The sequence below is a fragment of the Venturia canescens genome, chromosome 1 (assembly GCF_019457755.1).
Source record: "Venturia canescens isolate UGA chromosome 1, ASM1945775v1, whole genome shotgun sequence".
In the NCBI taxonomy this organism is placed as follows: Eukaryota; Metazoa; Arthropoda; class Insecta; order Hymenoptera; family Ichneumonidae; genus Venturia; species Venturia canescens.
Genome location: NC_057421.1, coordinates 7,941,868 through 7,955,582, shown reverse-complemented (window position 1 = coordinate 7,955,582; position 13,715 = coordinate 7,941,868). Strand labels below are relative to the sequence as shown.

Sequence of the window (13,715 nt, the reverse complement as noted above, 5' to 3'; positions counted from 1 at the left end):
GCGCAAAGCCTGACTGTCGAATGTAATTATTGTCTACAACGAAAATTTCAAATTTTTTTTCCATCCTCATATATTTTCATTTCATATGAAGCTATAGAGAGCTGAAAAAATTGTGGAATTTTATATTTTTCTGCTAGTTTGAAAAAAAAAACGCTTCTGAAGAAAAATATCAGTTTAACGTGCTGTAAATATAGAATTTCACAATTTTTTCAGGTTTTTATAGGTTCATAGGGAAGAGAAATATATGAAAATGGAAAAAAATGTGGAATTTTTGTTGCACATTAAACAAATGTTTTTGTACTTTAGAAATATCCTTGAAACTATACCGAAATGTTCGCTATGGTGAGTTATTTTCGTCTACTATCCTAAAAACGTTGTTTAAAACAATCGATTTTTTTTTACTTTTTAAAGCAGGACCTTCCCCCCCCCCCTGCCCCCTTAATGAATTAGCCGTGACACTGTCATTACTGAATTCGATGAGGGGCATTATGCCACAGAAAATGATAAAAATTCGTTTTGGTCCTCGTCGCAAAATCGAGTAATGTCAAAATCTTACGGCGAGATTGCGAATCCCGATTAAATTGCAGCCCTTGACGAGCCTATGGAAATGTAAAAAAATGTTTTTTCTCGATGGCGCGAGTACGAAAAGCGTATTTTGTAACACGAAAGATCGACGACTTAATGTCCGTGCAGGAACTCGCAGCGAGTTTGGATCGATGCAAATACTTTTTTCAGCACTCCCAAAAATACGTTCGCTTTGAACGAAGAGAATTTGGTAAGTTTTTAAAATCTTTATTGTCAAGAGTGGAAAGCGTAACAAAAAAAAATGGTATTATTTTTAAAATAGTAAATATCGAAATGACGCAAAACGTCGATTTCGTATCGACTCGTCCTCGTAAATTTCAGTGGCCAGCGTCAACGGATTTTCCATTAGTTCGATTTCGGTGGGTCTCGAAAACCACAGTCTCAGATTGGCTGATGACTCATTCGGTCAAACACACACACACACACACACACACACACACACACACACACACACACACACACACACACACACACACACACACACACACACACACACACACACACACACACACACACACACACACACACACACACACACACACACACACACACACACACACACACACACACACACACACACACACACACACAGCCACGTACATGTGACCGATCGAATTATTAATCTGGAACTACCGGCCCAGTGATAATCGGTCAGCGAGTGATCCACAAGGGAATCAAGCAATGTCAGTAGATTGTGCATTCAACGTATTATGGACATCTTCGTCGAGCCAATATCAATATACCGCGTGTGTACAATTTCGGACGAGTTAACGGACAACGGGTTTATCCGGTGATTGCCCATTACAGTTTGGAAGCCTTGGACGTGTGCGGCTCACGAGTCGCGATACACAGAACAAAGGTGAGTTTTCGATGTAGTCGGTCCAGCCAATTGAGGTCTGTTCGATCGGGGCCAGTGGTCGATTAATCGATATCCTTTGTGGCATTTTTATACATCATTTCTGTTCTGTTTTCACGTTTCGGGAAGGTTCCAAATTTCCTACGAATAAATCGAAATTTCTGTCTCGGAATTCTGCACGTTCTTTTTGCTAATTTTTCTAAAACTTCGTACGTTCGTAACTGCGACGCTTCTCGACATCATGCAATTGGCATTTCGATGCTTCCGGCTGCCTTTTTTTCGGACTCGACGATCCTATTAAAAAACCGAGCGCCACATTTTTACCGGACTTTTTACTAACTTCCCGCGGTCTTATGAGACTCCTCGAGAGTTATTCTTTCTTGTACGATTTCCTAATGCGCTGCTGCGTCGCGATTCCACGAGAGCTCAGAAAAGTTGGGGAAAATTTGTACCGAGACAGTGGGCTGTGCTTCTACCGCTGAGTTTTTACTCGATTCGTAACAACGGAAATCCACTTGATGCTGAACTCTTTGTTTCCTCTTTTTATGAATGCCTGCGTGGGGAGATTTTTCTCGTTCTGATGCCAAAATTCTGATCTCCTTGATCGAATCAATACTTTTTTAAGGAAAATTCCGTGACGGGGTTTTAATTCCGAATTTTTAGAATGACCAGAAAGTTCAATATTTCGAGTTTTTACAACCAAAAATCACAAGTTTCAGATGCATCAGAAAGTTTTTAAATGTAATAAAGGCTAATGAAAGGTTCGTCGGGTTCCCGAAAGCTTTGAACTCCGAAATTCATACTTTTGATCGTCTTTTTTTCCGAAAACTGCAATTCAGACCGCTCAATATTCCGAGAAAGAATGTTTCAGAACGCTGCGGAAATTCTGAAAACTCACACGTAACGCAGGCAGCAAGTAGGTCTAACGCGTTTAGATGGCAGCACCACTGGAGGTTCGATCGTCCGAGAGAAATCTTTCGGACTTTTGATCAATCGAAGTTTCGGATTCTCCGAGTTCTAATCATCTTGACCCTTTATTTGTGAATATAAGATGCATGAGAAACTACGCGAACTTCAGCCCTTGAGGAACCGAACTTTCTAGCGAAACAATTTTTCGAAATTTTGGACTTTCTGGTTATAGGAAATTGACAGTTTTTTTCTCTTACGTTTTTGTGTCGACGTTTTATGAGTCGGTTTTATGATTTTTATCCTTTAATTTCTGGGTGTATTTTTAATTTCGGCTAGCGAGTAATTTCGGAATTTCGAGTTTTCGAGATGAAGAATCTCGTCCAAAAAAATGCACAATGACAACGAAAAGATTTATTGTTAATGGCACCATAAATTTGGGAAGTGTATTTTCACCGGGCATTTGATAAAAATTGAAATAAAATCAACTCGCTCGTTGGAACGGTCTCAATTCAGTCGTGACGAGCGAACTTGTGCACTGAAAGAAGAAATTTGGAGATTCAATGAAAATTTAATCGGTTCGTGACGAACGAAATGGAATTAATAAACCAGAACGAACGGAGACGAAAATCGGTTCGATACAAACTTGATTAGTTGGTCCAAATATCCGTTTATCACTACGACAGGAACATGATTGAATCAAAAGAACTTTTGTCGATTCCTCAAATATAATCTTGCCCAGCGGTCTATCAACCAAAGAAAAGTTGAATGAAGAATTGTTTTTTCTCAGTACACGCAGCGCAGTGATCGAGAAAAGTTGTCAAGTCCTGCTCAGTCCGCTTGAACGTAACTCGAGTTTTCCGCGTGTCACAGCTGCCGCGCGGCCACGAAAATCTAATAATAAATACTCGCGAGAATGCGTGCGTTACGGGAGCGAAATTAAGGGGTTACTGCTCGCCGGAGAGCGGGAAGAAAAAACTGTTTGAAAGTCGTTGAAAAAAAAATACGCGCCTTTGCAATTCGACCTCGCGAGATCCCGGAAGCGGTTGTTTCCCGTGGGAGCTTTTCGCGAGTGTGCGAACCGAGAAACCGGCTCTGAAAGAAGTGCCAACCGCGCACGCAGCATTGATACTGTCCTCTCTGGTCGTTAAGCGCCGAGAATATCTTAATGAAACCGCCGTAGCCTGTGACAACGTACACAGTGAGTGCGCACGAGGTAAAGTGGAGAAACGCATGCGCGAGCTTTTTCCTACCGCTGTGTGGCGTGGTTCGTGTACCGCGTGTGTTATACTCCCGAGCATCCCTTTCCCCGGCAACCTCGCCCCTCGCGGACCACGTTAACCCCTGGGGCAGGAAGAAACTTGAGGAGAAGCCTCATCACTGTGAAATTTCGGTTGGTATATCGAAATTGAAGAGGCAGAAAAAGGAACGAAAGGCCTGAAAGGGGGTCGGTGACGCTCGGGGTCCTTCGAGTCTCGTCATGCGAATTTCCACTGGTCCTCAAACCCGCACTCGTCCCGGTGACGAGCCGCAGCGGCAGCAGCAGCAGCCACGAGTTCGTCGATCACTCAAAAAGATGAAAAAACCGTCACCGACGTCGCAGGCTCTTCACTTCCGGAGCATTCTCTCGAAGCCTTATTTTCCTCCATTCGAGCAAGAAATTCGGACTTTTCAATCGCGAGCTCGCTCCGAATGACTCACGAAACCCTCGCGACAACATCGTGGCTCGAGCTGTCGCGAGGATCGACTCGTCCGTCGCGAGAAACGCTCGGATCACTCGGAAAGCAGGTTAGAGTGAGTTCGCTCGCCGGGTGCTCGATGTACGCGAAGCTTTCGATGACGAATCCCACGGCAACGTTTATCAAACACTTATCGACGGAATCACTTTCATAAATAAGAGCGCTTTGTCGTTCGAGGTGAAATTTCGAGCGTTAAAACATCGGTAAATGCCGTTTTACTAACGATTCGTGAACGCAGCGTTGTCCAACCCATGGTGCGGCTTATTCGTCGTGAAGCGAGAGGACGAGAGGATATCGACGGATCTCTTCTCCTGACCTAGGCAGGCGACTATGACCGGGATAGATTTTGCACCAGGCTGACTCTCGCTCCTCCCTCTCTCTCTCTCTCACTTTCTCTCTCTTGTTTCCAACGCTCTTTCTTTCTCTCTCGCTCCCTCGCTCTGTGCTCGCCGTCGTTGGGCGGCTCGGTATGACCCAGTTGAGAAAGCGCATGTCGCGCGATTGCGCGTCCGTATTTATTTGCTGTTTATATTCCTCGCAACGTTCCTCTCGCTACTTCAAAAATGAATTGGAAAATCCATCCCTCGAGCCGCTTTACTCGTTAACCCCTTTATCGGCGCGCCTCAACTTTGCATCCCCACTTGAAAATCTTCTGTGCATTTTCTTTTGATTCCTCGTACCCTCATCCTTAAGAATACGACAAATATTCAAATGGATATTCCGCACGGTCGCTGGAGACTGCATTCTCGCAAATCGCTGGTTTAACGTCGCAGGTTTCTTGCTCATTCACCACACCCGGTTAGAAGTTTTGAGCAATGGTGCTTTGGAATATATAAACAGCATGACGAAATAAAAATATGAAAATTTCCTTAGAAGCCACACCAATTTGTTTCTTGCTTTCTCTGCCGTTTCGAGTTTCATGATATATTCAGGTGAATGGGAACGAATAACAGGAAATACTAAACAAGCGACGGCTCCCTGACGGTTTTGCAGTTCGCCAAAGTGGGAAGCACGCGACGTTATTTACTGAGGAGCAACGTTACGTTTTCAAGGATCAAATTGACAGATTTTTTTCAATGATACGTGGAGAAGAATTAATACTTCGAAAATTGCAGACGTTTTTTTTTCTTCGTTCTTGAAATTTGGTATATTTTATCAGATGGAAAAATGAAGAATACCTTCAAAATAATAATAAAAAAATGTTTTTTAAGAAAAATGAAAGGGGGATGGAAAAGAAGAATTCATTGTACCATCAGAAGTTTTTTTATTTTTTAGAAATTGCAAAAAATGAACGACGCTGAAGTTTGCAACGTTGGAGTACAACGGAATGAAGGAAAAAAACATTTGTAATTCTCCAATTTTTTATTTCACCAAGTATTGATACAGGTTGAAAAATTACGAATTGCTAATTCGGTAGAGAACGAAATTAGATAATTAATGAAATTATTGGAAGGTTTTTTAGATCATTTCGTTGGAGTCCAACGTTGCAAACTTCAGCGTCATAAAAATGATGGTACGTTGATGTTTGAAAGTGAGCGATAGACGAAGCTTTTGAAACATCTAAAAAGCAAAATGTTTCTTTAGATAACCCGTTTTGCCAAGGTCTTTCCTACATTGTGAAAAAAGGGTTGAAAAATTGATCTCATAAGCGTTAAAAGAGCCCTTTGAAAAAGTCGTTCAATTACTTCCTTTTGACTTTTAGAGCTATATTTGCGATAGATATCTCGTTGGCTGTCATGTTGTCTCGGGTTAAAATCCGATTAATCGATCCTCTCGCCAGTGGCGTTCACCAGAGAGAGGTCAACCTCGTTCCTGCTTTGACATGTCGACACAGATGAAAGCGTTGTTAGTGCACACAGCCCAAATTGACAGGGAGGATTGAGAAGCGCATTTAACCGTTATTCACTGTGAGCCTCGTACCTCGTAGTCAATAAAGTGTCGAGGCTGGTTAGATCGCAGAGTTTCACGAAGAAAAATACCCTTCGAATCTTTTCCTTGAATCGCTGTTGATAAGACGTTTTAATCGATCGTGACAGCCGATTGGTGCGTCTAAGAAAGAAAGTTGGTCGCGTGAGCTCGATGGCTCTTAAGGAGGGTGGCTACACTCGTCAAAATGATAAGAAATTGATCAAATTTGGTGATAATGTTCTTCAACATCAAGTGCGAAGACACCATTTTTTTCAAAATTTTCTTCTGCTTAGTTATCGAGTAATTACGCATTAAAGCAGATTTCTTATGACGCTATGCTTATACACTTGAACTTTAGTGATCAATTACTCGATAACTGTACAGAAGAAAAATCTTAAAAAAATTGTATTGTCAAATTTGGCCCTAAAGAATATGTTCACCAAATTTTATTAAATTCTTATCATTTTGAAATTTTTAATGTATTTAACATGGTTTAGCATGGCAACATTGTATCGTCGGTAGCCACCCTCCTTAAGGAAGTTGATCTGGTGATCGAACGAACAAAGAGATTTCGATTTAAAAATTTGAATACAGTAATGACTAATAAAAAAAACTGTCCTGTCCAAATTTTAAGGCTGGAGGATACTTTGTTCGTGAGAACAAAAATTAAAACGCATTCTCCAAATTAACACGGTCTCTTAAGAGTTTCATCGGTTTTCCCGTCTTTATAAATGAAATTTTCAGGCATTGACAAAAACAGTTCTTGCAGACACTTCCATAAGCTATGGAAAAATATCTGAAGAATATTTTTACAGCTTTTATTTTTCGACATTTCTGGCATGTTTTTATTGTGCCGAACGTTTGAACGCTGATCATGACATGAACGAGTCTGAAAAATTCTGTCCGTAACAGCCACGTTGCCAAACTAACTGGACCGACTGCGCTAATCGCAATAATTTTTCTTTTGAGTTACTCGATACCAGATGAACTTCCTTAAGGGTTAATTGTACTGATACGAGTACAAAAAGAAACTGAAATGACTTGCATGTCATTGTTTTTGAATATTCCTTTAAAATAAAGGGTTTCGAACAATTTGAAACTGATTAAGAAGATCTAAGAACAAATTCCCTCATCCAGCATTGTTCATAGAACCATTTGAATATTCATTATTCGTGCAATCTTCCTTGATGCATGAATCTCAACTATGCACAATGGGTAAATGTACATAAGACATTTAGCCCTGCGCGCATTCGCTCATCTCTCTCGTCCATTTTCACGTATAATATGATCTTTGCTCCTCCACGAGATACGCTCAAATGTACAGTCTCGATGCTACGCTTTCCATCAACAGAAGGGTGATAAGGTGAGCACTACCAATTGTGCACGAGGTCGGTCTACGGCTCGCGGAGTCTTCGAGAATGGGCTTATTAGGCTGAAATTCACGTTTCCGTCGCAGCCTTACAAATAGCACTAATGTTACTGAGCTCTTGATTGCACACGTATACGCTGGAATTTCCACGCAGCGTTAAGGACTAAAAGCCCATTAAGTTGATTAACTGCGTGGAAATTTCGTGTTTTCCATTTTAATTGTCACTTTTTACGGTTGTACCATCGCAGCTAACAATTATTACGAAAACTTGCGACTTCATTGGATTTAAGTCGGTCTTTATGGGGGTTGGATGGATCTCCAGATTTTTTGACGTTATTGCAGAGCCGAGGGGCGAGGGTGATGAAAGTCGTGAGCGAAATATTGTATATTGCTATTTTCCAATCCTGCAAGCCCTAAAATCATCTCGTTAATGAGATTGATTGCGGAGGAAAGTTTTTTTTATTACTTTTTCAAAAAAATTCGCTCAAGTCAAATATTCTTTAAATTCCGAGACTGTTACTTGGCGTAATCGGTCAAACGTTTTTTTTCGTCCACTCAATTCTACTGTTTTCGCAAATTATTTAAATCTACGATTCCCAAGCAATGACCTGGTTAGCGATCTGTGAAATTCTCTTACACTCAAGGAGTACTTTTTCCCTTTGTGCTGGATCCTGAAAAGAAGGGGATTGTACGCCGAATATAGCTTTTGTTGTGAAAAGCATCACAAGCATTCTTCAGGCACTCGAAGGAACAATACCCGGCACTGATTTTTTTATGTTTACGACACGGCGCATGAAAGCGTTTAAGAAAACCGGTGCGCGGGGGAACTCGCGCTATTCGTTAGGCTAATTTTAATCGAGCCCTGATTCTTCGCCGCCTCGTTGAGCCTCGTCTCAAATGCTCTTTACCGCTACTTTACTCGTCTTCTTTTTTTCTTCTTCGAAACTTTTGATTCGGCAAACGTTCTTGGTCTGCATGGAATCGAAATGCAAACAGGAAACCTACTACTTCTCGTTTGTCAAGCTTTTGTTTTTACTCGAACTATCAACTTTTTTGCTCCGACTATTTTTGTCGGACTTTTTTCATCAACGTACTTTTCTAACTTCTGACGTTTCTTTCCCTCATTCAAATTTTGGGACGAGGCTATTTCAGAGCCATCGAGCTCACGTGACCAACTCAAAATCGATGGTGGCCCTTCTCATAGTAAAATATAACTATAAATAGTAAATACGGTCGCTGTCACATGTCAGACGCCTCGCGTGCATTCTACCGGATTTCTCCGTGAATTTTTATTGAAATCGCGACGAATAAATTTCGTAATGAGCCCCGAAGTGGTGTGAATCCGGTTCTGGTCTCTTCGGTTGTGTCAAATGTGTGTGCAATTTGCGATAAAATAATCCTCGTAACCGCGGCGTAAAAGGTGTCATGGCGTGCGCAAAGTGCTCCGTATTTTTATTTATTCATCGTTGCTGAGATAAATCTCGTCTCCGAAAACGGAGCACAGCCGGAATCGGCTAATTAAATCACATTTTTTCATATTTTTTATAATTCACGTAATGGTTATGTTCGCGACGAAATCCGGTAGAAAGGAACTTTTAGTTTGATTTTTGGACACGCGGTGCTGCAACGTTCCCCAGCAGTTGCTTCCGACGCCTCGTTTTTTCTTGGAATATTTGAGACGTCGAGTTTTCGAGATTATTGTCTTCTTATCGTCAGAGAGGCTGGAGCACAATCATTATCACGTTCACAGAGAAAAACTTCGCGTTGAGTAATCCAGCGATTATTGCGAGAATGATATTTAATGAGAAATTCAGTCACTGTGCTCAATATCTCCGACTTATTTCTGGTCTTGTCGCACACGGAGTGAATCTACTGGCGGGCGCCTTGTCATTCTTCTAGTTTATTTCTCTGGCAGCTCGTACTCCCATCGACCTTTTGTCTTTCTTATTCTTTATCCTACGTTTTTTGTTGAGAATGTTTAAATGTTCTCAATTATCTGAATAATTGGCATCTATTTAATTTTGGTAGGGGCTTGAATAAATCTCGATTGAATAACAAGAAAAGTTAATTGAGTTGTGACCATTATGGAGGCTTCGAAATAACTCGTTTTGGATTCGACGCTTTGATGATTGCGAGGGACGACGGACTTTCACGAACTCGTTTTGCCAATAGTGTTGGGTGGTGTCGAGTGTTCGGGGTCGTTTGTATTTTCAATTCCAGCGTTATTCTGTTACATTTGATAAAAACAGAGTCGAATTGCCCGAGTTTGAGTCGAAACAATTTAAACCAATTAATTTGATTTCCGGTCGAAGAACTTCGGCTCGAAGTCAATGAATCGGAATTTATTTCGAAAGACTTTTCAACCTGTGAACAAAATAATAAGGATTCATTGGCTTTTTTATTTATAGGGTCGAACGAAACGTGCGTTGTCAGAATCATCGTGCAATATTCGCGCGACTCATTCATTTCTGAAGTTGTTTCCCCTCAGAATGTATTTCCCGTTCGGTCAATGCGCCCGGAGCCAACTATCTGCTCACACCGATCCGCGATCTTTCACCGTCCTCCGTCTGCGAAGTGACATCGCTTAATCTATTTTCCACTCGATTCTTCACCAACGCGAAGAATAAAAGCTCCTCGCTTTTGCTCCGCGGGTTTTCGAACGCTCGCGAGAGAGCAGAGCACAAAAAAATTCCGTGGAAGAAATGAGGGGAGCCGAACAACCGTCATCGTAACCATTGTACTTTTTGAGAATTGAGAGCTTCGAGAGAGAGAGAGCGGGAAGAGGGTGCGGGCCGAGGTCGCCGCAATTCGTTACAATCCACGCGAAATTTCTCATCGATCAATTTTTATCCGAAACGTGAGGATGGAGGGTCAAATAACTCGTGCGCATGCGTGTACCAACAATTTAATTGTTCGCATAGAATTCGCCGACACTCGGGCGTGCTCGCTCTCCAATTTTCATCTTCACTTTCTCACTTTTCTCGTAAGAACGAATAAAAAGCTTTTCCCTCCAGTTTTCCATTCGGTGTACTCGACTACTCGAGGAACGACGCACGAACTTAATTCCCACGAGGGGATAAAATAAAATGATATTTTTACAAAGAATTTATCGATGGCAAGTGAAATACTAATTTCACATTGGAAAAGAGGAGCGGATATTTTTCCTCGACGATCCCTTTTGCCTGCCCGGACGCCCCGAAAGCCTGTCATAAAGATCGCTCCCACAGCGATCAGTAAATATTCGCAGGGTCGATGCTGAAGTGTGGAGGGCAAGAGAGGAACGCGGAAGAGCGGAAAAGACGACGAGAGAATAAGCAATGTGTGAGAGAACGTTTGACTCGTGCTTCGGAATACTCACGCGAACGGGGGGAGTTCCGGTTCGTGGTAGACGCAACACGCATCGAACATATCGAGTATACCACAAGCTTTGCTTACGAACCACAATAACACAGTCTCCTACGGCTCTACGAACTTTGTGAGGAAGAGGGTGAACCTCCAATGCTCTCTTCCTTGGAGCCTCGACTTCGTCGTGAAATATAAGCCTACGTATACCGGCTAAACTTTAGTACGCAGCCAGCTTAATCTTTCACACGTACGCTCGTTTTTCATATTATTGCCATTTCCACACGTGCTGTTTGTATACCTGGATGGATCTAAATTATAGCTTCGACGGAGCCAAATGGATGGCGATTTATAGAAAATTTCAGCAAGTTGAGTCGGAGCAACTTTGAGGGGTTGATTTTTTTTTTGCACACTCGTCAAGATATATTCTCGATGCAAAACGATCCCGGGTGGAAAGAACTTGATTTGTCTCTAAACTTTTTTCGTTGCGTCTTCCCACTCCCCCTCCGCTCCTCAGAGTCGCTGATCGTATATTTTTTGTCGAGATGCACCGCAATGGATTGTGTTTTCTCCAGAACATTTGTTTGCACAAAAGCGAAGTGTAAGGTACTCGGCTGTGCGATTAAAAGTGCATTGATTCCCACATTTGATTACTCGAGTGGTCGATTCTTCTTCGAGTTATTACTCCCACATTCTCACGAGTGTAAAAAAATCGTTGGCATCCGGAAAATTGAAAGAAAGTAGCTGCGCGGTTAAATATTTCGTTCGTTTACACTTTCCAGTGAGAATAAAAGTGCGGCTGAAAAGAGAAGTTGTTGCGAGTGCTGCGAGTAATGGGGGATAGGATCGCGACAAGGTGTAACATTTTTACGAAACTTTGACTGGTACAGAGAGTGCAACGAAACGAGGAAACTTGGAGGCGAGAGTTTCAAAATGAAGCAGTGCGAAGGAGTGTAAAAGTTTGTATGTCAAAGAAAAATGATTCGCGTGTGAGAGAGCAAGAGGGGGAGAAAGAAAGAGGTTTCGTGGTAAACTTTTCATAGCAGTTTCTCTCTCTTTTGTGACAACTTTTTCGCCGAGGTCTCGATGGACGTCCTCCTGACAGGGGCGGGGGGGGGGGGGGGGGGGGGGGGGGGAAGTCGTGGTTTTTCTTGGATGACGTCTGTGCCTCGTAGCAACTTTTCTTCCTCGCTTCTCGATCTCTCGTCCCATGTTTTTTTAATTTATTTTTACCTTATTCGATGTTCTGCTGTTCTGCGGAAGAGGGCTGGAGACAGCGAGACGAAGATTACTGAGGAGCAGTGAAACTTTGTTATTAAAAACAAAAATGTGTTGCTCTTGAAGAAAGAAAGAGAGCGATTTCGCAAGATTTCGCAGAGAGTGAGAGACAGTGAGAGAGAAGGAGAGATTTTATTTGATGAATTGTATTTGTCTCAGTATGAATTTTTAGAGAATTGAGCCATTTACAATGCCCATTTAATAAAATAAAAACATTTTAAAAAACTACCGACTGAAAAATCGTATAGCGCGTTGAAAATAAAATGAAGTCGAGAAAAACAATGAACGTTAGAGAAAAAAAAAACAACAATGTAAAAAAGATATGCGTTTCCGGAAAATGATTCATCTTCAAACTCCTTTGCTTAAGAAAATAGCAGTAAACTTTAAAAAGACTGAAATAAAAAATAGATGAAATATAAAGGAGATAGATAAGAAACCATTTAATAGTTAAGTCGTACAGCTCCTTCGAGATTCGAATCCCATGCTTAATATTGAGTGATCGTAGGTAAATCATTGGTATAGAAAAATAAAAATTTTAATATCATTTTCGAAGTCGAATGATTGTACAAAGAACGAAGGTGATGTAATAAAAAAAAATGTAATCTCACAGAAAACTAAAATATATTATAAACATAATGGAATTTAATTTTCGTCGAGAGATGTCTCCAATCAAATCATTCAATAAGACCTAGAATGATATAAAAGAAAAAAAGAGATAAGAGAGAGAGAGAGAGAGAGAGCGCGAAGAGGAAAATGATGAAGAGCACTCCAAGGAAAGAAGAAAAAAGAATGAAACAAAAAAACGATCGAAACGTTACTTTATGTGAAAATGCAAGCATCGCGACGCTTATTCGCCTCGACATTTCGAGAGGAAATTGTGAATATGAAAGCTTGAAAAATAACTTTCGAAAGGAGAGCTTGACCGCTCCCCTCAATCTTTGTCCTGCGTCCTGCTTCGATTCTCAACAAATCGAGCTCCATTCCTTACTCCTTGTCCCCACAGCAATTTCTTTATCCCCGCGTGCATGTATCGCTCCAAAAACATTAGAGCTCGGGCACACAAGTGGGGGTCAAGAGTGAGTGGCAATTTTCTCACACGAAAGTGCATTTGAGAGAATTGCTCTTTGATCCCCGCGGGAATGGTGAGCTTGTGAATCGTTCGGCGGAGAGAAAAAAACGAGGAAGTAGAAATACCACAGACGGGGAACGGCCAGAGGCCGAGACGGGAGGAAATTAAGGCTGTGAAAAGTTTCACACACACACTGACACCGCCCAGCGAGTGCTTCGAAGACCGAAGGAATTGAGACAAAATGCTGGGAGATCGCGCGATCCCTTCAAGTCTCGTTGGAGAAGCTATCAAAATGTACGTGCGCGCAGTTTCGTTTTTTTTTCTCCCCTCTGTCTTCCTTATACGAGATGTACGAGAAAAAATAAGAAGCGATGGAGCAGAAACGTGCGAAGTGGAGAACCCGAAGAAAAAAGGAATGAGTCGAACCACTGGATTCTTTGGCGCTGCAGGCATGAGAGTTGAGTAAACGAAAGAGAGAGCTTTTCTCTCCGCGCACCTGCAGCGTTATTCACAACTTGTAAACTTTGTCTCGTCGACCTCGTTCGGAACGTGTGTATACGCTCGGAACAATATGAATATAGTTATATGCTAAAATGGCCAATGGGGAGTCGTGAATAATGCTAAAGACTCGAACAAGTTTCTGCTTCGAAAAGAGGATCTTCT

General features: G+C 41.7%; 1 protein-coding gene across 5 annotated transcripts in view; it reads right to left on the bottom strand.

Annotated features, from left to right (window-relative positions):
* Stacl (Stac-like) overlaps positions 1-13,715 on the bottom strand; it is a 109,059-nt gene that overhangs the window by 22,547 nt on the left and 72,797 nt on the right. The gene's annotated exons all lie outside the window — the stretch shown is intronic.